Source organism: Nicotiana tomentosiformis, chromosome 2, assembly GCF_000390325.3.
Source record: "Nicotiana tomentosiformis chromosome 2, ASM39032v3, whole genome shotgun sequence".
NCBI classification, from domain to species: domain Eukaryota; kingdom Viridiplantae; phylum Streptophyta; class Magnoliopsida; order Solanales; family Solanaceae; genus Nicotiana; species Nicotiana tomentosiformis.
The window spans coordinates 81,031,607-81,035,378 of record NC_090813.1 but is presented as its reverse complement, the minus strand read 5'-3'; the positions used below and the strand labels follow the sequence as shown (position 1 = coordinate 81,035,378).

At 35.9% G+C, this 3,772-nt stretch overlaps 1 non-coding gene across 1 annotated transcript; it reads left to right on the top strand.

Moving 5' to 3' along the window:
* Positions 1-3,457: 3,457 nt before the first annotated feature.
* On the top strand, positions 3,458-3,564 carry LOC117275869 (small nucleolar RNA R71). The gene has a single exon (XR_004506096.1). It is a non-coding gene; the product is annotated as a small nucleolar RNA R71 (small nucleolar RNA).
* The last annotated feature ends 208 nt before the right edge of the window (positions 3,565-3,772 follow it).

Below are 3,772 nucleotides of genomic sequence, written 5' to 3'. Positions count from 1 at the left end.
CTAATCCATCAATATTCACTACACATGACCGATATACACAGTCCACAATAATAGTATCACCCACTGGCGTAGATACATGAACAAATGAGATGAAGGACTCACGAGGCATATCCAGATAACGAGCAAAATATGACGATACATAGGAATAAGTTGAACCAAGGTCAAATAATACAAAAGCATCCATGTGGCATTCCAAGACAATACCTGTGATCACTGAGACAATAATATATTTTTCTTTTTTCCTTCATCTTCTCTCTTCCCTTGATAGTCATTTCCACTACCATAACCACCAAATCTCTACCAGCCTGCCACTACCACATCACTAGATGCAAAACGAAAAGCATACCATTAAGCAACTCTCCTGATTCAATAGCATAAAAACAAATCTCGCATCATTTTTTCCTTTTCCTATCTCATTTTTAATTCCGGATAGATTTGCTTGATGCCAATGTAAGTCCGGCAACATTACTGCCAATACAACAAGGAGCAGTAGTTTGACATTCTTCTTTTACTTATTTTTATCAACATTGAATTTTTCCCTTTGGAGTTTTAAGGCACGAACCTTTTACTTTCATTACAAAATTCTCTGGCAACACTAAGCTTAATTTACTGCGGATTTTGACTGAGAAAGTAGTATTTTCGAAGTTATGATTCGTGGCCTGAATGGATTACTCATCGTTAATGACAGTACCTACTAATAGAGATGTTCCTTAGTTTGACTTGCTTTTTCAGTGGGTAGAATTCTCGGATTGTCTTAAAGTGAGGGAAGGTGGTCGAAGGTGGTCGAAGGCGTGGGTAGATGGTGGCGCTGGCAATAAAAGGAAGGGTGAGAGATTTTGAAAACGTAATTGAAGAAGAAGTTTTTTCTTTAAAATAGAAATCCACGGGTCACATATTGATTGGTCCATTTTTTGAATTAAAAAAATATATCAGGCGTTTGAGATTCACATACCTTGTTCTTGTAAGAGGTTATCAATTAAGTGTTTAATAGGCACATTTTCACCAAACATTATGTATTCAATAGGAACATGGGATAGTTCAAGTGTCTAAATTAAAAAATAGAAAAAGTTTAAGGGGCTGCATATGTATTTGGCCTTTTTAAAAATAATGTTGTTAGAATTTACTATATAACATTTGAGGGTGGTGGTCATGGTGGAGCATGAACACTATATATATGATAATGTTCATGATTTATTATAATAAAGAAACCTTTTACATGCTAGCTAGCAGGAGCACAAATATAAAAATAGAGTGAGGAAGAAGTTGTTTTCCTATTTGATCTATTATTTTCTTAGAGAAAAACTATGTAAACAACTAAAGACAAACAGAACCACTAGTAGTTCAATTATTGTCTACGGTTTAGTTTAATCAGTGTTTGTCATGATTTTATATTATATTTGGTTTTCTTATTCCTTGAAGGGAGGATAAGATATTTTCTATAATTAATTTTACTTTTTACGAAAAACAATTATAATTCTTCCATATTTGGATAGTCCTATTTGTTTTGAAGAAAAACGTTTTAGACGTCTACAAATTGAGAATTCTTCCTTCTCATTTAGTAGTATCCACAATGTAGTCATAAGTAGTATGGGAGTCTTGTTTATGAGGAGAATTTTTGGAACAAGTGTTAGCCTGCCACTTGTGGGTGCTTCTTTGTAAGGTTGTTCTCTCGATATTTTATACTTTATTTTATATAGTGGATTGTTCATCTCCGCCCGTGGACGTAGTTCAATTGACCGAATCACGTTAAATGTTAGTGTCTCTTTTGATATTTTCTTTTGTTGTCTGATTTATCGTCATTTAAGGTTTGCTTTGATAGCTTCCACATGACACCTGATAATTTCGGCTCTAACACTTGACACAAATTTGACTAGAACATACCCAAAAATAATTACTGGGCAGAGTTTTGCAAAGCACTACTTCTGGAAGCCAAATGGGATTCAAAGGGTTATACACCATCATTTTTGGAATATTTAGATAACGAGTGAAAATCATCAGGAGGCAATGTGCTCTCTATTCATGTAATTCTTGGCTTAGCTCAAGATTTCTCACAAGTTATAGGTTTTCTCGAGAATGAACAAGAACTTATATACTATTCCTCCCTTATAATCTGACTCTGTAATGACCTTGGGACTTCAGCTGTAAGTAATTATTATATTTAGTAATTATATTTCCAATTTAATTTCTCTCCTTGTTGTTTGATTGAGATATTGCCTTATGATTTTTTTTCTTTTAATGAATTTGTGATATTCTCACATTTTCAAGTACGTAAATAACAGGATGAACAGGAAAGAGGTGATGTGCCTTCATCTATCTTGTGTTACATGAGGGAAGCAAATGTTAAGGAGGATGTAACAAAACGGAGATGGATTTGGTGTTCAAGATCGAGAACAAATCTTATCTTCCTTGGTTGAACCTCTTCTTCTCAAATGAGAGAAATAGTAAAGATATTTGTTTTCAAGTATCCAAAGAACCAAAAAAGGGATAATACATAATTACCCTATTGGGTTGTCCCACTTTATGAGATGGACTTATACTTTGCGGTGGTCCTATGACCCCTGGCTTTGTTTGAACTTGTCACGGCCCCAAATTCCCTCCATAGGATATTGTGATAGCACCTAGTCTCTAAGACTAGGTAAGCCTAACAACGTGCAGAATAATTCAAATAAAAACTAAAAATCTTAAAACTTCAACAACTGCATAAATAGGATATGTAACTCAAAATGTACAACTCCCAAAACCTAGTAAAGTATAAGTCGCAAGCTCTAGTAACATTTCTAAACAATCCTATACACCATTGTCTAAGATAGTGTAATGACACCAGTGCCCAATTCTTTGATAGTTGCTCCGTGAGCGCCCAACCTCTCATATTTCTTGATAATGAAGACCTTCATTATATCTTCTAGACTAGGCTGATTGGACTGTTGAGGCTGAAACTGCTGCCTCTACTGATTTTGGAAGACTGGAGCTCTTTGTCCCTCAGGTCTAGAATTATTCTGTTGCAATGCATTTGCATTACCTACAGGTGAACTCCATGAAACATAAGGGTGCCTCTTACCTATTGCATTATAATTTCCCACAGTATTCACTTGCTCAGTTGAGGCTTGACACTCATGAGTAGGATGCCCTCTTCCACATATATCACAAGCTGCATGAGGCTCACTTTGTGTTGTAGCTAAGGTCAGCTTCCGTATTTCTTTAGCCATAGCATCAAGTTGTACCTGCACATATGTGTTAGCATCAACTTGGTGAACACATATCGATCTTCTTCTTTCAGCACTCTCAGAAGCCCATTGATTTGCATCTTCAGACAACTCATCAAGATTTGTGATTATCTCCTCTGGAGTCTTCTTCATCAAAGGGCCTCCAACTACATTGCTCAATGACATTGCTCAATGTTTTACGTGAGGCCGGTGTCAATGCATCCCAAAAGTCCCGGAGTTGCATCCATAGTTCAATTTCACTATGTTGACACTTTCTAACAATCTCCTTAAACCTCTCCCATGCTTCAAACACAGTCTCAGTATCTTTCTAGCAGAAGTTGTGGATTTCTCTTCTAAACTTGCATGTCTTAGTTGATGAGAAATATTTATCAAGAAATTTTCTGGTAATCTCATACCATGTTTAAATCAATCCATTAGGTAAGCTTCGAAGCCACTGCTTTGCATCATCTTTGAGTATGAAGGGGAATGCCCTAACGTAAATTACACCTTGTGACACACCATTGTATTTAAAGGTGTTCATAATCTCCTCGAAGTCCATTAGATGATTG